Source organism: Falco biarmicus, chromosome 10 (assembly GCF_023638135.1).
Source record: "Falco biarmicus isolate bFalBia1 chromosome 10, bFalBia1.pri, whole genome shotgun sequence".
Taxonomy (NCBI): domain Eukaryota; kingdom Metazoa; phylum Chordata; class Aves; order Falconiformes; family Falconidae; genus Falco; species Falco biarmicus.
The window spans coordinates 21,573,911-21,595,334 of record NC_079297.1 but is presented as its reverse complement, the minus strand read 5'-3'; the positions used below and the strand labels follow the sequence as shown (position 1 = coordinate 21,595,334).

Here is a 21,424-nt window from a genome sequence, read left to right as displayed (position 1 = left end):
CTGGGGCAATGAGGCTGGAAACCACAGGCAAGCAGGGGAAAAGATGACCAGAGTGAAATAAATCATGCAAGTTCCACCTTCCTAGATTAAAATACATGACTTTGGAACGAAAAAAAGGCTACCATGGGGAAAGCTAAAGGAGACACATAAAAAACACCCGTAACTGATGACTACAATCCATAACGACTGCAGAAAAATGTTTTCTCACTCATGATTATTAATAGGCTAAACTAATTTCTCTTTCAAAACATGTCAGTTGGAATACTGCTTTTTGGAACTGGGCTGTTGTTCAGCAGAGCAGCATATTAAATATTACTGTCCGAGCTTTGAGTTGTGAAGATTTCATTCATGAGGCTACAAGAAATAAAGAGGATTCAATACTCCTACGATCCCTCCGTGTCTAAATCCTCTCTCTCTACAGTTCCCAGAGCAGTTTTCTTGTCTATGTCTAATCAACCTCCTTTAAAAAATGTGTTGGCTTTGCTTCATTTTCATTCCCACCAACACAAAGTTCCTCTGAGACGGCACACAAAAGCAGAATGTAACTACTCAAGGGAGGATATTAAGCAGTAACGGAAGACCTCAGCCTGACCTGACCTAAATGTTTATGCCCTTGCTAACATTTAAAGTGTAATGCAAAAGGCAATAAACATGCTACTTAAGAAACAGCGAAGAACCCAAAACACCAGCCAGCTCAACAGAGGCAGCAGACCAAAGGACAACTGGCATCTGGAAACAAATGGAAAAAAATCACTTTGGGATAAAATTACCTTTTTCTCACAGAAAATAAAATTAAATTTAAAAGCCCAACAAAAACTGTTTCTGGTTTTCTCAAATACATACTAATAATGCTTTCCTATAGTCTCCCTCCTTAAAGGCAGTGTCTTTTGTATGCACTCACATTACCGATCTCCTCCAAAACACCTCCTTCTGCAGCACGTTCCTGCTTCCACTCCTCTCCCCTGCCTGCAATCGCTGTAAAAACTCACCACATGTATGCCAGGAATGAACCTGAACCCCACAGGCTTGAGAGAAAACAGTCCCTGCACAGCTGCCCGCCGTGCCTACCAGAGGACATGCCATCAGGGATTTCCCAGGCACACTCATTCATTCCTTCAGCAACTTCACTATCACCTCAAATTAACTTGCAGGTATTTCCAATCAGGCTGAAATTACTGGGTTCAGAGTTCCCTCTAAGTTATTTTCGCGGTTCACCGAGATGTTTTTGCTATTCACAGGGAACTATGCAAGTTGATTCCACTTCTGCACCTCTTTCCAGTCACAATTTTCCAAAGCACATGTCTACTGAAGTGCATTCATTTCCCTACATTAACCACTGTCCCCTAGACAGTGTTCTGCATCCATGAAATTGATTTATTAAAGTTCACTGTCAGCATTTTAGTATAAGAAAGATGCATTTGTAGCGCTAATAAAAGAAGGAAGAGCAGAATAATTCTGCCTCCTCTTCATCATCCCTTTCAAAAAAACTATAGGATTTGTCATACGAAGAACATGTCTTGGCAGTAATGGCACATTTTTCAGATCATTCCAGATTATAGTTAATTATTTCCTCAGTTAATTTATTTCTAAACAAATTTAAATAGTGTTCATAGCTTAGTAGAATTAAATGTATGCACAACAAGTAACTGTAGTCCTTGACATCTGGACGAGATGCCAGTATTTTCCATTCACTCTAAGAAAAATTAAAAGTTCATTGCAGAAAAATAGTTAGCAGGACACCATCGGTGTAACCTGCATCACAGGGCGGCTCCTGAACTCTGCCTCCGAGCTCACACCACATGACCGTACCCAAAGATACCTCTGCTACCAACCCTGACACCACCAAAATCTGGGTGCAGACCTCGAGGACCACAGAGGTTACAGAGCTGAATGTTTTGTGAGGACAAAACCACACTAGCTGCAGTTATCTTGAGTTTTCCCTTCTTCTGCCAGAAGCTGCCAAAAGCTTCTCCCACGTCACACGGAGCCAGTGCCAAGAGGGACCCACCGCTGGCCAAGGCTGAGCCCATCACCGGCCGTGGTAGCACCTCGAGAATAATATATTTTAAAAGGAGGGGAGAAGCCTACACAACTGCAGCCGGAGAGAGGAGGGGACCGTGTGAGAGCAACTCCGCCGCCGCCCCCCAGGCCGGTGCAGCAGGAGCAGGAGGGCTCCAGGCGCCGCAGCAGAGGCTCCCGGCAGCCCATGGGAAGCCCCCGGCGGGGCAGGCTGTGCCCCCAGCCCACGGAGGGTACCGGGGGGGGGCAGAGCCCCACGCCGGGGCAGGGGGTGCCCGACGGGGCTGTGACCCCCTGGGCAGCCCAGGCTGGGGCAGGGTCGCTGGCAGGACGCGTGACCCGGGGGGGCCCACGCCGGAGCAGGCTGGGCCTGAAGGACGGCACCCACCGGGGGGGACCCACGCCGGGGCAGGGGGTGAGGGGCTGCGGCCGGGGGAAGGGCTCACGCCGGAGGAGTGTGTAGAGGATTGTCTCCCGTGGGAGGGACCCCAGGCTGGAGCAGGGGCAGGGCGTGAGGAGGAAGGAGCGGCGGAGACACCGTGGGGTGGGATGGACTGACCGCAGCCCCCATTCCCATCCCCCTGCGCCGCTCGGGGGAGGCGGGAGGGAAATCTGGAAGAAGGGAGCAGTGGGTAGAATTTGTTTTATGATTTGGTTGTATTTCTCATTACCCTGCTCTGATTTGACAGGTAATAAACTAATTTCCCCGAGTCAAACCTGTTTTGCCCGTGACAGTAGTTGCTGAGCGATCTCCCCCACCCTCATCTCGACCCACCAGCCCTTCATGGTGTTTTCTCTGCCCCATCCAGCTGAGGAGGGGAGTGATGGAGCGGCTTTGGTGGGCACCTCGCCTGCAGGCAGGGTCAACCTGCCACAGCACTGCTCGAGATAAAAGCCAGATGTTGGCATGAGAATGGAACTGTTGATAGAAACAGAGCCAGTATTTGGTATGCAGAGATCCATTTATGTATCTCTCTACGTCTGAGTACTCGCAGAAAGCCTTGAACCACACAACTTGGGCAGGGGGGAATCAAACCACTTTCTTACGAACCATTTGAAGGTGATGCCCACATTACAATTCCTAATAACAAACATAAATGAAGGTCTCCTCGCTCCTGAAAATCTCACTGCAAATATAAACCCAAAGGCAACGACAAAGTAGAAGGGCAGTGCTCTGAGAGGAATCTCAAATGATCTTAAACATTTTTTCCTGTACATCCCCCTCACGCAGGTGCTCACAGTTTCACTGTGGTAAGCACGGCCTATGTCAAAGAACACTGATGACGGTTGTTTAAATACATGTTCTTATATAAACTGCAATATGGGAATTTAAAGACAAAATTCTTCAAGTGATTTATGACGCATTTTTGCATCTCAATTTACAGCACTGAAAAGCTTTAGTCCTCATCTTTCTGAAGAAATGTGCAATTTGATGCACGAATGAATATTCAGATGATGAAAGTCCTCTAAGTGAACAAAAGCATCTTAGAGAAACACCAGGCTGCAAATCCTGCTCCATTCTGGGACCCGGAGAGCAGAAGATAATGACTGTCTTTTTCAGTCTGTCATCACTGGGAAGCATGGAGAAGGCTGGAGACGACACAACGCCCACGCCAGGGGCTAAGCCAGGGCAAAAATAATGCCTTACAGTTCAAAATGCCATTACATTAAATACCATGGCATCAGTCGCACGTGACCGTGCCCATCACATACAAAGATGGGCGTTTAACTGAGGATTTCCAATGAAAATGTTAATTTTCAGCTAATATCACAGTGACTTGGAAAAAGTAGCAACCATCCTGATGTCACCCCTACAAGGCAGGGAACACTAATGCTAGTTCACACACACTAATGACAATATTATTAAACATTGCAAAAATGTTTTATAGAGATGTATGCACTTACAACGTACTCTATATTTAAACATTTGTTAGCCAAAGTTAAGAGTTTTGGAGTCACAAAACAGGATTAAATTTTATTAGGCTGGTCCAATACATGAAGAGTAGTATCACAGCCTGTACTAGTGTTATGTAGATCTTTTAACTGACCGACTAGGTAATTCTTTTTTAATAATGTTCTCTAGAGGACCTAAAAGTTGATTTTCAGAAGCGCAAAGGCAGAGTTTATTTATTTATTTGAACCCACTGCTGTCAGATCTACCTTATTCATTCACCATAAATGAATGAACCTTTGACTAAGTGCTGATATTGATACTAAAAAAAAAAAAAAAAGGTAGTAGTAGTACATAAAGCTTTGTTATAAATCCTTGGAGTTATTTAGCTGCCTAACTCTCCATGAATTTCTTAAATGGTGTAATTGCCACTGACCCTCCCTGTCTTGTCTCTTAAACACACAGGGAAGGTCAGGGCCAGTAAACTGCCTGCACCCTTGACTGAAGCACATTGATCAAGGCCAGTTTAGTACTTGCTTAGTTTAGCAGATAAAATGTGGAAGTCAGCATTTCTAAATAAGTTACATGATTTCTAGGTAATGAGTTAAGGTTTTGATAAACACCATCACGACTCAGCATCTGAGAGAGGGAAAAACAGAAGAGAATTTCAGGAGTTTTAAGAGAGGCCAAAGCATAATTCAGCCTGTCGTTCCAGTATGTTAAAAATGACCTAAAGAATTGCGTAAAGACACCTTGAAACAGCACTAACAACAAGATCCTTTTTACGTACAGGTACCGGCTGCCTTAGTGGTGATGGGAAGATAACTGGAGGGAAAATTTAAGATGTGTGTAGCATTCATACTGCAATCATATCGCTGGTGGTCTTCAGTCACCTCTCTCTTCTACACAACATAGAAAAGCTCTGCCAAGGCTAACTACAAAGGCTGTTTTCATTCCCTAATTAGTCTTGAGGCAGTTACCACCTCAAAAGACACGTCCCCTCCATTCCTCTGCTTCCCTCTCTATAGTGAGAATTTCAGCGCAGGCACTGAAGAGCCGACGTACCAGGTTAGACCACAGGGCAGTTTGGTCCCATCTCGGGTCCCAAATGGTGCCAAAAGCAGCTGCCCAGAGAAGGCTGCAAGAGCAGGACAACAGACTGTCACACCTCCCCATCTTACCAGGGACCCTCCTGAGCTAGGGGGATTTGCTGCATATTTAGTAACCCTGAAGAGATGTCTTCTGCACCATCCGGCAGGCAGTTTCTGACTTTAACCACATACTGTGGCTAGAAATCATCTCCTCCTTATTTTAAAACTCCTACCTGCTGACTTCATTTTTTCATATCCCCTAGATTGTTTCTTTTTTAACCATTTTCCTTTTAAATGACTTAATATATTTAGCATTTGTATTTGCATTTAGAAATATTTGCACGTCTGTGAAACTCGAGAGTTCTGAGACAAAGGCTATTAAAATGCATAATCTCATGCAGAAAATTTTGGTTTTAAACATCAGCCTTCACATTCTGGTACATCTCCTCACCCCGTTTATCCCTGGTTTGGTAACAACACTCACAAGCTTTCCCGAGGATACTGTACCTGGAGGGCAGGTTAAACAATCTGCCAACCATCAAGACTAATGGTAGTTTATCTGCAAAGCCTGCCATACACCGTAAGCCGCATCTTTGACTACAGCACCTGGAAAAATGGGATTATAATTTGATACCACTAGAGCCAAATGACCAGCCACAAGAATATTTCATAAATAAGAAGCACTGTTATTAGCAATGCATTTTGCACAACCCAGAGACGCAAGTTGTATAAAGCACTGGAGACGGACGTTTGCAGCACTGCTGTGGAAACACAAATGCTCTGCTCAAGTATTTGATCCGATGCTATATTTAGAAGCTATTTATTAAAAGGTGAAGGTCTGGGAAAGACATCTTAAGATTCACTTCATTTACAAGTGGCAATTTGTTTTTCTTTTGAATAGACGGGTTTAGGATCACGTGGATTATCAGAAAGGATTACGGTGTCTAGTTTTACTAGGCATATTTTTGTTAGTGTTTCCAGTAGGTGTATCTCTCGTCATTTGTCACTGTGTGATACCATACTCTGCTATTTGTTATGATAGTCTGACCCCAAGTGATCTCTATCTAAAATTCAACTTTTAAAAGAAATTAAATAAAACCAAAACTTGCTGTAAATTTTGAAAGCGGCCGTGTTGGCACTGGTAGCCATTGCTGGCTGGGATCAGCCTTCCTTAATACACACAGCAGTTCACCAGCTCCTGAATTTTTGCCTGAATTAAAGGGGGGGGGGGGGGGGGGGGGGGGGAAGGCAAATCTTGTCACTCTGTGCATTTGTTTCTTCTTTAACAACTCTGAATGCCCTCAGCTACGTTTAGCTGCTGTATTAGCAAAGCCTTCAAACGTATCAAGGTCCGACAGGGTTTATGGACTAGAGTAACGCTCCCACCGAGGACAGGGCTGCAGCTGGAACCACCGATACCAGGCACCAGAATTTAGTCACGAAGGCTTCAAAACCAGCAACGCTGAAATTGATGTTTTATTTGGCACCAGAAAATCTAAACAAGAGACGACTCCAGGGGGAACCAGGCTTTCATGGCTCTGCTGCTCACAGAAGGGCTTGTTTTAATAGATATTTGAACTGTTCCAATCCTGTATCCCTTTTCACCTTCCTGCCTCGCTAACCACAAATCAGAGGACGTTGGGAACACAACATCCCAGCATCCCTTCGTCAAAGGACGGGCACTGCAGTGGGGATGGCAATGAGAAGCAGCAGAGCACACTAATAAGACTTTATTGATTTGCTCATCACAAGCAGCAACTGTACAGTTGGGCACTACAGCCACTGAAGGGGAACAGAAGCCAGCTAGGAAAAAAGTTTTTATTGAGAATTGAATCTGGTAAAAGCCGAAATACTTTAGTCCTTTGTAAAAAGCCACTTAAGTTACAAATGAGAAATGTTATTTAAGAACATGGTACATTCATACTCTTTGCCATGACTGTGCGCTACTCATATATAGATGAATTCAATAGAAATTGTTTCTGGGTTGTTCCTCAAAATTCTAGTATCTCCTTATTTCTGTTGTAACTATGGCCGTTCACCCTGCAAAATCCAGTACTTTTCTGCTTGTTTTACTTGTTCATATGAAAACACCTGCAGCTTTCATTATTCACGTAAAGGGACAATAATCCAGACAGGGAACACAAGTACTTACTGTGTTTCATGCTGAACTGGGGAGACTCAGCTTGATCCTTCAAATCTAATGATGCATTTTTTTATTCCTGCAAATAATTTATTAAAATTTCCAAAGCTTACTACAAAGTATTATGGCAATTTGAATGGCGATGATGTAGGAAAACCTAAGTTGAGATAGCTGGGTTGCTTGGGCTACCAAATGGCTATGGTTCTGCATAACTTGTCTTTGATGTAAAAAATACTGCCTTGTTTTATTTACTGTGACTTGATCTTTTCTACTCATTTATAGTTCCTGCGTCATAGCCTTCTCACGGTGTCTTCCACCAGCTGTAGCTGCAGTAAGAATTTATACATGACCAACAGCAGCGTGTAACTTTAAGAAAAGGGCAAGAAAAAAGTAGATCTTGCTTGCAGTTGCATAAATTACGCAAAAATTTAGCAACACAGCCAGGTACCAAGAAAAGTGCATCCAATGGGATGTCTGGCCAAACATACGGGCTCTGGGCTCTGCCTCATCCCACTCTTGTCCACAACAGTTTCTCCAAGGAATACTCTCAAGATTCACCTGTCTGGCAGGCAGGAAAGCCAAATAGTGCTTTGGCAGTTAGGCTAACGTTTCTGTGGTGGTTAGGAAGGTCGATGAGCAATTAGAGAGCACTCTCCTCCTCGCGGGGCACAAGAATGTATTTGAACACATGCTTACTGTGAAGCATATGCTCAAAATACCAATTCAAAAGGAAGCAATGGGCACAGGCACGTCCATCATAAAGCAAGGGCAATATTTCCCTCCCTGGCTTGGCTGACCTGACAAAGGACACCTTTGGACCTCTTCATGCTTTTCTGCTACACTGATACCAAATGGTTCTTTTAGGCAAATGTATTTAATAGTTTCGTAAGGCAAAGAGCTGGAATTCAAACAGCGCATCTGCAAACTTCCGTAAGTTGCCATTGCTACTGTAGTTACAGATATCATAATATTGCAGACAGAGTAATCTGAAAAATGCCATTCAGTATTATTAAGACACACAGAACGCATGTGCGTAGCAGGGAGGGGTGTAAGCATCACCCTGCCATGCCAGGCAGGTATCACGCCAGAACACGGGGGGATAATCCTGCCCTCGGTGAGTTGTAAAGCCACTGGTCCTCGGGTTTCACGAGCATTTTAAGTCAATGTCAGCGCAGGCTGTCAGGAAAAGACAAATCCTGTGATCCCAGCCCCGCTTCAGGGCCCTTAGCAGCAGCTGTGCATCTCATGCAATGAGCTAGATAAGGGCACTAAATCCAGCTGAAACGCAGCCTGACAAAGGGAGGCTGTTCTCCAGTTTGCTCACACCATCACCAGAGAGAGCACAGCCACCTCAGAGGAACCAGAGGAGCTTTCTCAAAGGTAGCCCATCCACTCCAGCGGGCTTACCCAGCTGTGAAACCACAGACCTAGTGAGTGACACTGGATGGCCAAGTCTTTCCTCCTTACAAGCAGATAACAACATCACGTAGCACCCTGCTGTGGGAAGCCCCCCCAAACACTTTGCAGCATGTTTGAAAGGCATTACCAAATTAAATACGGTATATAAAACAGAAATTGAGAAACTGTTACTGAAAACATGCCCAGTACTGTTAATATAACTTCTAACTCCTTCAAAGTTTATCTGATTTTGAATTCACTGGAATGTTAAAGCACAGACTTACAGGCACAGAACAGGTAACAACCTTAAGCAGAAAAGCAAGTCAACGCTGGTAAGGGGTTTCTGACAAGTTCCATTTATTTAGATGCTGCAAGATTTATGTCCTTACCACAGATGGATTCAAATTAAGTTATTTGTAATGTAAAAAAAAATAAATATCTAAATCATTAAAACAAGACATTTGCTTCCAAGAGTGTACTTTTGCCTTCACTGTCATTTCATGGGATGATCCCTGGAATATGATCACATCCTAAGGGTTTTATATCAGCTAAAGTTAATTTCTCCGATACCAAGTCCTAGGAATGGGAATAAACCTAAGAGTAAAAATCACGACCAGGAATTTGCAGGACTCTGAACTTCTGGTTACAGTATTAGGAGAGGTTTGCTTTTATAAAAATCCATTTAGTTCAAATCTAGATGCAAGTCATCAATGTTGAAGTTTTGCAAGGTTTGGGTTTTCTTCAGACACACAGTTTGATCACCATCTTTGATCAGCCATGGAATTTATCCATACTGGAAAATGACATTTTCCAAGACAATCTGACCAGGTATTAACGATCATAAGTGGATTTTGCCTACAGGTCAACACCTTACTTGCAATTCAGAAAAAAAAAATAGTTCAATTACAGCAAGGAATAAGAACTGAATTTTAAACCATTAAGACTTATCTAACCTTACAGTTAGAAAACCAGTATCATTTTTCCCTTGTGGAGGACAGAGCATCAGTTATTAAAACTGCCACTGCCTCTCCATCTCCTGTTCTGAAAAATGTTAAGAGCTACAGCTTTCCATCCAGCAAGTGAGGGACTCCAGAAGAACCCGTCCTTCAAAAAAAGTTATGATTTACCAAAACAACTGAAACCAGTCCCCTTCAGAGATGAAAAAGGCTCAAGACCCAAGTCAGCACCTCAAAGAGCCGCAGCAGCCCATCGCTTCAAATGGATAACTAAGAATCAAGGACTAGTCAGCAATGCAGACCTGGTTGAGCTGCCAGTTCTCTCCTTGTCAACAGCCACTACGTGGATGCTGGAAGGTTCCAGATAAGCCACGGGGAACATAAAGATAAGAAAACGGCTGTTTCCCCCCCTAGGAAACCTGCTGTCATTTTGACCACAGAGATTCTCCGTGGACACGTGAACATAAACCTTTAAGCAGTTAGCAAACTGAAAACTTAACAAACAGATCTGAATATTTACGTTTGGATATATACACCGAGTGTATATGTATCTTGGAACAGATTTGTAAATGTTTCCACTGTGTACTGCTTGTAAAATTTCAGAGTTTGGACCAGTGCCTTGAATGCTACGTCACTGCGTTTGCTGCCAGAGTAAGAAGGGGGCTAATAAAATAAGCATTAGCAGGAGAACACAATGTGAGAAGCAAATTTTGAGAAGGGAGGCCTTCTTCAGGTTTGTGCTTTTCAGTATCAACCTCAAAGGGAAACCAGTGGGTAAAAGAACAGGCAGGTGGCTCGCCAAGAGATGTGCTCAGACCAGTGACACATTTTCACAACAAAGACATCACAACCAGAAATGTACATGCTGAAAGCCCAGCTTATGTTTTATTGAACGTCTGCTGCAAGGGAAGATGCTTCCAGCACAATTAAGATCAAGTTTTAAAAGTGAATTTTTAATTAAACGGACATAAACCACAAAAGGTCTAAAACCTCAGATTTTTCTTCAGTTACGGACTAAGGCTCATTCTGTTGCATTTATCCTCATATGGGTTTTCAAAATTTACTGCAGGCAGCTGTGCAGATGCAGGAGGCGGCACATTCTAGACCAGATTACAGCTGGGAAGAGGCCACCAGCATCCCTTTCACCCCACTGTAACCCACCTTTTCCCAGTACCACTACACACGGCAGTTCCCAAGCTGTAACACACACACGGCGCGTGGAGCAGTGCAGTGCTCTGCTTGTGCTGGGTGGGAGCAGCCCCCAATTCCCACTGGGACAGAGAAGTTTAAACAGACGTTAAGAGCTGACTGGCAGCAGTTTATTCATACAAAGAAGAGGAATTCCCAGCTCCAAGGTTCCCTCGCGGTTTTCCAAAGTGTCTACCAAAACCAGGTAACAGCTGGACTGATACTTCCAACACCAGTCAGAGAAATGAAGCAAGTCCCTTGGAGGTAAGGGAATCAAAGCTGGTAACGCAGCAAAGGCTAGAATAGCCAGCAGGTGAGGCTGGGATCCCAGTTTGTGAGAGAAGGAGGATTATTTTTCTTTTTTTCCTATTTAGAAACTCCCACTCTACACATCACAAAACATCCCTCCATTGCTATTTCATGGCCTCCCTCTTTCTTCCTGCAGCTGCAAAGCAGCTCCAAGAGAGCCAGGGGGTCACAAGAACAGCAGCAAGGGGGACCAAGGTGTCCTAGAGGTGCAGGGAGCAAGACCCCCCCAGTTCTGCCCTAGAGCAGAGCTCTCATGGAGGGGCTGCAGGGGACCCAGGCACCCCACAACGTTTTGCCTCAGAATGGAAAAGGAGGTTGTGTTGGCGTCTTTAGGAAGGCTGTGCCCAGTAGGTGGGAAGAAAGAAAAGAAGGGAAAAGAATGAAGAGAAGCATCCTTCTGCACGCGTGGGACGTCCAGGAGCAAGGCAGAAGCTGCCGTCACCATCAACAGCAGTAACCGAACAAGTCACATACAGGAGCACCTCCAGTAATTAATACTTCATGAACTGCATCATTTTTCTTAATGCCGTTGAGAAAAAGCAGAAGGTGGGTTCGTAAGGGCAGTAAAGCTGCATTTTCCATTCATCCCAAATGTGTTAAAAGACCTTTTTGTCCTCAGTTCAGCTACATAAGCAAACTATGGCACAATGTATGGAAGACCGCACAGTTGTTTATGAAAAGGATACGTAATTCAAACGGATGACAGATAGAAAAGAGCTCCTAAGTTGTTTATGATAAATAAATATATGCCTGTACAAGTTCACTTCATGATTAAAAAAGAATTGGATAAGAGTCAGTAGAGTTGCACAATGAAGCAAACATCCAACGCATATATCGAGGCCTATCAGAAAATTTTCCTTAGCTTCTTCACAACCACTCACATGCAATTCACTTTGTTTTCTCTTCAACCAAGGAGAAAACAGCTTCAGAGACAGTATTAATCTTTGCTTAACTATTTCTGATGACCTTTGTACACACATCACTGCAGTTAAAACCAGCATTAAAATCAACCCCATTGCAGCAGCGCTAAGCAAAGTACTTTGACAGAGAATTACACACCAAAACCAAACCGGAGGAAACCCATTGAAAAAAATCCTCTATAAAACAGAGAAGTTTCGCTGCATCCACAGTATAACAGGATCCCATGTGCACTACCTACCCATAAATGGGATGTTAAAGGCTATTTCATACAACAATAGCTTGCAAGACCTTTGTGGAGCATTGTGAGGTCACTGAGGGCTGACAATTCAAATGCAGAAAAATAACAATGCTTCACACCCTCGTACCACGGCACTTTGCACATTAGTTGCTACTGCTCTTCGCTGTCCTGCAAAACATGGGACTTAAAAGGTGGCAAATCCAAAAACTTCACGTTTTAACTATTTATGCTCCCCTCAGGTCAGCCAGCACAGCTCTCCTGCAGTGCCACACTGTCACCCCAAGAGCAGAAGCTGCTCTCCATCCTGTGCTCCTGCCCCGCGTTCTCCCTCCCACCATGCCGGCACGGGCTGCAAGCCCCAGTGGCTAATGCGCCCCAGATCAAACAGAAACACAAAAAGACAGCAACCTCTCCTGGATTAAAGTTACCTTGTGCTGGTTCCTCAGCCCATGTCAACGCACAGCTGTGCATACCCTCATGCTGGCACCGGGGAGGCGGCACCGGTGGAGGAATGTGAACCAGTTGCCAGGGGAAGGTGGGACTGTTTCTCTTGGCAGCCATGCCAACGTGTGCCAGGTAAAAGTAACTATCGTTTATTGCTATAATAATCGCAAGTTGAAGTATTTTTTGGGATTTTTTATTTTCTAATTTTGTTTGAGCTGAAAGAATACAAAAGTCAAGAGTTTAATAAAAAATAACCCACTGGAGTCCTTCCCTTGAGTTACTCTGAAATCAGACATGTCCTTTCAGCCATCAGCAGTGTCACATACGACCTCCCTGGCAGGATGCCTTGAGGATGAGAAGTAAATCTTCCCAGCTACTTTTTAAAATGCAGAACTTACTTCCAGTACCAAAAGGGACTCTTCACACCATATGAAGCATGAAAGCAGCATCTCAGAGCTCTTAACTGTAACTGCTCAAAAGGATTAATCCAGCATCAGAGTACCAGCAGAAACCGATCCCCGCCTTATCCTGGATGGGACTACAAAACAGATTAACAAAGTTCTTTATACTCTCTCTTATCCACATTTTATTCTGGGTGTTGCCACACACTGTCATTGCAATCACTGGTAGCAACCTATCACTAGCTCAATCAGTTGCATTTTGGAAGTAAAGAAATTCATGTCTTTCATAGACCAAAAATTCTTCTGATTTCCCTCAGAGACTAAATACATTACAGAGTCATTTTTAAAGCTATATGTATCAGTTTGAATAAGGATTTACTGAGCTTCCTGACACTAATATTTCCTATGCAGGCATATATGCAAGAGCCGTTCCCCTACAGCGACACCGACACTGTGACCTAAACTTGTCATGATGTAGCCAGATGCCCACAGCAACAGGCACGTTTGCTGAAGTGCCATAGCAATTAATGTAAACCGTGTGCTGCAACAGCAAAGATGTTTATTTTGTTTCCTCTGACTGATGTAGGATTTTTGAGATGCCAGTAACAAGGAGGTGAAGTCATCATCCAGTCTCAATCACAGTCAAGCATGACATTTGTGACTTAAAAAAATCCCAAATTTCTGTGGGCATCAATGGGAACAGGATCCATCAAACCTTTTCTCCATCTAGTTCCTTTTCTTACCAAAGTTTTCCAAGAATTCAAATTCTCAGAGGTCACAAGTTATGTGTACAGAATAACAAGAGTTCCTCACGAATAAAGAGGCCTACACTCATCTCCGGCAGTGACACCACCGGCGAGCAGCAGTCATGAAAACCAAGAAAGGACTCTAAGCTTGGCAGCCAAAGTGTCAAGATGGGCAGGTTGTGGGAGACCTCCTTCTGCTCCCAGAGTCCTGGAGATCTCAGAGGGATCTTCACACCTTTCTTTACCTGTGACCCCAGCAGGTTTTTTGTGACCTACTTTTCACAAGAGTCAAACCCGACCGCCAGCAAAGCCCTGTGGCGGGGGCAGGTTTGACCCTGGTGTACCGAGCCCTGCAGCAGCGCGGCTCATCCCAGCCCAACGGTGAGCATGCAGTGGGTGTTTAGCCACAACAAAACCCCAAGCACAGCAACACATCAGCCTCTCATGTGAAATACATGCCCCAATCCTGGGCAGAAAGTCAACAGGGTGGCCACAAAACTGAAAAAAATACGGAGGCGGTAAAGAAATTCAGGAAGAACTTACTGAAGTCTTCTAAAAACTTGGTGCCTTCACAAATTGCACTACCTGCAAAGCAAGGACGCTTTCTGCATGAGCGCTTTCCGCTGTTTTTGTGATCCCAGTGCCTCACCCAAGACATTTTGTGGCTAACGGGAATCTGAAACATCACACCCTACAAATCCACAGCACACAGACAGGGCATGTGGAGAGGTCAGATAACTGCAGCAACTCTAGTGTTTACATTTTGGTTTGCTTTTAAAAACCTTTTCTGTCTTCCATTAGATAATTACAGGTTTCATATTCTCACTTTCAAGGTTTATTTCCAAAACACTTCTGTCACTAAAGCAATTTCTTTCTAAGTTCTCTACTTGCCAAAAGCAATTTAGGCACTTTCAGATAACAGAAGCGTAGCATACGACGTATTCTCTTCTTGCATACAAAACAGTGGTGTTTAACTACTTTTTCACTCAAATTATAAAAATAAACATGTAAATCAACCTGCCATTTTAGAACTAGTGTGAAAGTGTCTTAGTACTATCTTGACATTCACCTCATGTAAGCTCAGGGTAAATAAGAAATTCTGCACATTCAGTACAAGGGAAATACTGGCTTCCCTATACATGAAAACATGCATGATGGTGACAGAAGTAGGTAACAAGATGCAAAGCTATTAAAACAATGTTTAGATTTTAAAAAATGCATCAGAGACACAGGACAAATGCTGCACTTTTATTCCCTTTATTATGTTTAAGGATTAATACTATATAATCCCCTCTGTCATCCTTTACCATAGAAATATCAGCAATTTTACATCTAGCCTAGCTACTCAGTCCTTAGAAACCTTCTTGACATAAACCTTTCCTGAAAAGCCTTGAGGGAGGTTATCAAATACAAACTGAACTGCTTCCTTACTCATCCAACCTTTTTTGCAAAGTGTTTTTCAGATGCTAATACTAAACAGGAGGAAATTCCTCAATTGAAACAGCTATCAAAATAATCTTTCAACTCTCAGATAATTTAATTCCCACCATTTATAGGATAAGTTTGGAACTGACTCATATCTGCAATATACCCCATTCGGTTCAGATCACAGTGCACACGATCGATCTGATCAGACAATCAATACAAAAATCAGTAGTTTCATATTTGCCACGACGCTTGCCTGCGTAACTCCAGCAAGCTGTGTGAAATAAAACAGCAAAATTTCAGCTTTTGAGGACAGCAAGAGTCCTCCATTCATCACTATTGTTTTTTAATATAAGACGAATGCTACCTTAGGATTCAGATATTGGCAAAAGACGACTTGTTAAAACCCATCTTCGGATAATGATAAGGCTTAACATTTCTTGTTCAAAGAGGACAACTGAAGATGTTCCATGTCCTCAAGCGGTTACAAAAATAAAACCCAGGGTATTTCTGAAAGGCACACCTGAATGCACAAAGGCACATTTAAGTTCATCAGTTGTACCTGATCTACGATATACAGACCCATCGGGGGGGTTGTGCGTGCGCTGTATGTACTATCTCATGCTGCCACCTGCTCCACGAGGGAAAATTTGCCAGCTCATGCCTTTGATAGCTGACTCCAAACAATGGGTTACATCTGAAGGCCCAAGAGCCCACCTCAAGAGGATTAGGTCAGACAAGTTCAACAACCATCAGCTACAATCTCTAATCTGGTTGATCAGAATAGCTCTACCTGGGAACCATTATATTTGAAGAATTGCACTTTTTTTCCCCCTCTTTTGCATTTCTCATCTGGAAAGCAATTCACCTAAGCAAGTTCAATACAGGTGCTGGCCTGCCTGTGGCGTGGGAGGAAGATCGAGCACTTTGGAAGAGTATCTGCTAGACAACTGAGACGTCATCTCCCGCTCCACCTGCAAGTCTGAAGGAAATGTTATTTCTGGAAGGACGAGGTAGCACGAGCCAAGAGGCACTGGCGGCACTGGCAGCAGGCAAGGGACAGAAGCATGGCCAGGAGAGGAGCCCAAAGCCGGAGTGGGCTCTCCCTGAGCTCAGGCTGGTTCCACTCCAGACTCTCCCCGTGCAAGCCCCAGGGCAGCAGAGCCTCCCCTGAGGCGCAAGGAAGATGGGCAAGCTGCTGGAACGTGCTGGCTGGCAACGATGCCCTAGCAGCCCTCCAACAGCCGTGTCCTAATAGGAACAGAACCCATGCAAACCCCACACAAACCTGAGCAGAGGAGGCATGCAGTGAGACCACCTTGCACCCCCCCCCGATGAGCAGGCACAGACTGCAGAAGAGGACGGACTGCTAAGCAAGGTGGCAAGGACGGAGGACCGCAGGCGCAGGCAGGTGCTGCTGCCCCAGCACTGAAACTGCAGGTGACAACTGCCACAGCAGCAGGCGACACGGCTTCAACAAATATCTCCCGCTGCGTGCAAACAGCAAATCACATCTTCTGTATTTTTAAGTGATATTTTTATGCAACGATTTATTTAAAGCTGTTCTTGAGCCTCAACTTTTCCAGATGTTACACTAGAGAAAATAAATAATCACTGCTCTTTTTATAACCTATATCAGATTTCTTTTCCCTATCTTGTTTTCAAAAAGACATGAAACTATTAGTTTTTTAAGTGATGCAAAACTAAACACACTGCTCTGAAAAAGCCCGTAATTAAGCAGGCTGTAATCATTTTTCACTATCTGGCTCCTTTTCAAAGTGTACGTCATCCTTTTGTTCCTCCTGCAGTATATTCTCGTGGCAGCAGCAACCATGCTGATCCTAGGCATTAATTACTGTTTAGAAGAATGGAAAGGAGGAGGGCAAACAGAATGGCGAGAGCAAAGAAAACATCACTACACAATTCCACAAAACCCCTCGCTGTGGTATCTGAAAAAGTAGCTTACAAATACCTACCCACACCACGCTCATTAGAGGATTTATCTGTTCCTTTTAAGGACCTAACCTTGTAACAAAGATCTTTAGTTCCTCCATCTAAGGAAGACCTAGACATAAAAATCTATCTTTAGTTAAAAAAAAAAAAAAAAATCACTGCTAAAAGAAAAAAAAAATATATATTGATGGGAACTCTTTCCCTGGGCAATTTTGAAAATGCCACAGAGAGCTTTAGCATTAATCTACACTAGCACTTATTGCTACACAACTGAGAGTAACCCAGGCGAGCCCAGCCATCAGTGGGTAGCTGATGCAGCCCCTTCGGGTGCTGGCCACACCTTTCAGATGCCTGATGACAAGGTGTGGACCATCTAGCACAAGTACAACCACAGGCTCCCACTGTCTGTTACACAAGCTTGTACCTTTAAGCTACATGCTAGAGATTTTCACATGAAAAAGTTGGTATCTGTGGAGCTGTCTTTTTTTAAAGGTGTTAATAATTCAGCAATTATTCATGCAGAACAGTAATTAATCATTCAGTAATTCCGTTTTGAAAGACACCCACAGCCACCAATGCTTCCCGTTCCATTTCACACTCAGAATTGCTATTTAACTTGCATTCAGCAACATTCTTCTTGAAGGGAAGGTTGGAATCAAGCCTGCTTAAAAAAAGATTTTTTTGAAGGACATAAAAGTTTTATGTGTTTGGCACTTAAAAGAGGACAGAATGATCCCTGGGCCCACAGGGTGAGATTTATGCTATCAGTGTTTGCGTTTCTTATTCAGCTTATGTTCAGAGCCGTATCTGCTGGAGCCAGCTGAAGTTCAAAGCAAAGAGCCTTGGCTCCCCAGCTCAGGTATGCTAACACGCTAATGCAGCTGTATAGAAGTTTTGGGTTGGATCTGCCTCACACTTAACCAGCTCAGAGCAGGTGCAAAACAAGCCAGAGGTTATCCCTGGAAAACCATTAAACACATAACTAAGTTATTTATACAGTTAGCAATGAAGATTTGATCACCTTTTTCTATTGGAAGAGAACTGCAACTTCAGTGATCATGATAAAAGACCAAGGTAGAGCACAGCTTTTAGTTTTCTGACATATATATGCACGCAGGTATTTTTCTATTTTTATATATATATGTGTATATATGCATGCTACAATTCTACAACCTAACTAGAAGCGATGAGAGGGACCAACGACTGGCACAAGAGGAAACTGAGAAAAACAGAGTATCGAGGGAAAAAATCTGAAGGAAGTGTTATCCAAAATTCTCTCATATCTCCAGCTGCTTTCCAAGGGATACCATATCCCAGAACGTGGACTGAAAAAGAAACATAGATGTTGTATAGTGTCTACATATATAAAATAAACCTCAGAACTTCCTGAATGTAGTATCATAGGGAGCATCCAAGCTCTCAGATACGATATGCACATCTGTGTGAGATCATGTACAGCCTTTAGACCAAGGGTTAAACAGCCTTGCTTGTTCCTGGTCCTGGAGTTTCACACATACTGGTTTTAAGCATGCGGATGCGTAAGCTCTTGGTATCGCTTGAACTCTGATGCCTCTTGGACTTGCCAGGCTCCTTCTTTTTCTCTTCAGTAAATTCAGTTGTGCCTGTGGATCACACTACAGTAACAAAGCTTGCAAGGCAGACAACAGTTTGTGAATTTCTATCACATGTCAGCAGACGGAGTTTTTGCACTTGCTGATGTTTATATATCTATATATCTCAGTATTTTCCATCTGAAATTGGTGCTAACACAACATCATGATAGCAAAAAGCAACACCTGATTTACAAGTTGAGGTATTACTGTGAGGTGACATCCATCAGGAAAAAAACCCCACCTATTTCCTAGGATCAACAGGACAGTTAATAAGAGCATAAATTGTAAAAACATTTAACTAAGCACTCTAATCTATCACGCTAATCTTGAAGTATTAAGTGTAAAATAGAACACTTCACAGGCCAAGAATGCCAAACACGCAAACTGATAGTCTTGAACTGGTCTAGCTCTGCCAGATCTAGCTCTGCCAGTTTTCCATCAACCATAAAATGCTGATAGAAACTTAAATAATTAGGGTGTGAAGAAAAGATGATATTAGTTGTGTGCAGATAGATTACATGTTAGCATAGCAATAGGCTTAAGGGATAAAAATTTCTGATGGCAAGATATCCAAATGCAAAACAATTCCTGTCTGCTCTAGACTTCGAAATCACTTCCATCTGATAAATGCTATCACCAGCAGTAGGAAGATACCGTAAGGCTTTGTTCTGAGACACTGAAACCTGCTGTTGCCACAACACGTGATCAAGCTTATCCAAGAATACAGACTTCAGAAAATAGAAAAAGTCAACATTTACCTTCACAAGGTGCAAAATCCTAGAAAAGCTATGGTGTAGCCTGGTACTGTGAAGCAAATCAATTTTTTTTTTTAACAGGGTATGGTTCTGAGTCTTCCGCTATAAAAGATGCAACGTATCATCTCACTTGCATTTCTCTTCCTCCTTGATTCAGATGGAAAATTCTCTTCTTACTGCAGGAAACTCTAGGCTAGGCTAGTCCATCCCAGTCACAGCTTCCAGCAGTTCTCTGTCCATTTATTGTATCCAGACTCTCATTAAGAGTCTGGGTATGAATCAGCATTTTAATGAAAGCACAGAACGAACAGCATTTTAATGACTACTTGCTGAAAATTCAGACCTTCTCGTAGATACAATGACATGCAGGGGGAAAAAAGGCAACAAAAAACAAACAACAAAAAAAACCCAAACCACAAAAACACTATTATTGGAATATCTCTGAAGTCATGGCTGTTGAGAAACGTCTGCTATTCCCACTGCAAGTGGAATCACTGTCTTAGTCATCAACCTAGGGACAGACCGAAGGGGCCAGACAACACAGCCAACTGTATTCAGGGTAAAGGCCAATCCGAACCCGTCCGCCTCTCAGGATTTAATCCTATGAGTCAAAATTTCATCTTTATTTCTTGTAATGCAAGTTATTAATATTGGAACAGATTATCATAGGCTTGATAATTACTCCTATTCTCCATGGCTCCAAAAGAAGCCTCCAAGGGCTCCGTGTGATGGGTTTTCAGATTAAAGCTCACAAGAAACAATAATGAAAGAAGGGCAAGGCTGCTGTACTGGGGGAACTCAAAGCAAGAAAGCTCTGTGCTGGGGGTGGGTTGGGGTTTTTTTGGGTGGGAGGGTGTATAGAGGGACAGGGAAATTAGTAAGACTGGAAGAACTTACTTTAGGTACAAATAAAGTTAAAAATAAGATTGGAGATGTGTGAAACACCACTAGGGTAGCCAGCTCTTGGGGATTCTGTCCCTCTGCATTCCTTTTTTCTCACCCAGGGTTTTTCTCTTAAGAGGTATATTAGAATTTAAATTGCTGTCGCTTAATATTTTAGGCATTAGGCACATACTTTATTTTTTTAAAAAAAAAAAAAGAAGATATAAGCAGCAACAATACGATCTTAATTGTAGTTTGTGTGACTGCTTCCTTGGTGTAGCGAGCTGAATTTCAAGAGAGCTCCAAAAGGCTAAAAAACCTTTCCAGAAGCCACACACATATAAAGGACCAGGCTCTTCTCAGCCACAAGCAAGCAGAGAACAGACCGAAGGTGCCCTTAACAACTCGAGATTGCTACTCTAGATGAGTTTTATGGGTGCATTACTGACAAAAATAGAGCATACACCACTTTGTTGTCCACCAAAGCACTTAACCTAAAGAGGGAAGCAGAACTTCCAGAGATTAATTCAAAGGACTCTGTGAGCTGAAGTTTCTCATAGAGCTCATCAGTACAAATCCAGAGTGACAGACATAAAACCTTCCCCAACAAAGTTGCCCTCTTATTTCAGAGAAATTGAATCAAAGGAATGCCTGTGCATTAGAAGCAACTGCTGAATCAGAGCATCAGGAGAAGTGCTCCATTAGGAAAAGTCAACATGGTGAGTTAATAAAATGAGATCCACCATCAATCAATAGTTTGGAAGTGATTCAAATTGTTGGGGTAGAGGACATAGAAAGGATTAGAACATTTTGCTGCTTTGGGTACATGCAAGCTTAATAGAAAAAGGTAGGGAAAAGAAAATGGAAGCTTTATTTTTTAACTCAAGCCATTGCAATGGCAAACCAATTGATACACCCTTTAGGTTTGTTGCATCATAATTCAATTTTTTAAGAGGAAGTGACTAAGTATTGCATTTGGATAGAAACAGTCCTGTCACAACTGACTGTTCACTGTAAATATACTACGCACACGCCTCGCGTTCTTGACAGGCCT

The 21,424-nt window shown here is 43.1% G+C and overlaps 1 protein-coding gene across 2 annotated transcripts in view; it reads right to left on the bottom strand.

Annotated features, from left to right (window-relative positions):
• NAV2 (neuron navigator 2) overlaps positions 1-21,424 on the bottom strand; it is a 410,478-nt gene that overhangs the window by 264,882 nt on the left and 124,172 nt on the right. The window lies entirely within an intron of this gene.